Source organism: Asparagus officinalis, chromosome 4 (assembly GCF_001876935.1).
Source record: "Asparagus officinalis chromosome 4, Aspof.V1, whole genome shotgun sequence".
Lineage (NCBI taxonomy): Eukaryota > Viridiplantae > Streptophyta > Magnoliopsida > Asparagales > Asparagaceae > Asparagus > Asparagus officinalis.
The window spans coordinates 136,761,807-136,762,382 of NC_033797.1; positions in this window are offsets into that span (position 1 = coordinate 136,761,807).

Here is a 576-nt window from a genome sequence, read left to right on the forward strand (position 1 = left end):
TCCCCCTTGGTTTTGCAAAACCTGCTCCCCTGTGTACTTCCAAAAAGAAAAGTTTCAACATTGCTAAAATTGGACAAATTTTCGAAACAGTCTTATTTGGACTTTTATTTGCAACAAACGACCCGTTTCGAAGTTATTTGTAAAAACCGACCTGGTTTCAGCCCTATCGCTGAAACCATGTCGGTTTTTGAAAAAATTTTACGAAACTTCACGGGAATTGAACTCAACTCCCGTGAAGTTTAAAAATATGCTAAACTTTACTGGAGTTCAACTCCCGTGAAGATTTATTCAGATAACAGACTTCACGGGAGTTGAACTCCCGTGAAGTCTGTTAGAGTATTAAAATCTTCACGGGAGGTGGAGTTACAGGACAAATTTCCCAGAGAATCGCTCTCACGGAAATTTAGACTGCAACTTCACGGGAGTTAAACTCCCGTGAAGCTACAGGTTTTACAAAACATGCACAGACTGCTGTGATGTGCATGTTTTGTATACATCTACCTGTTTAACTCATATATATAACTATTTACCTGTTAACAACAATTACTACAATATATATATATATATATATATATA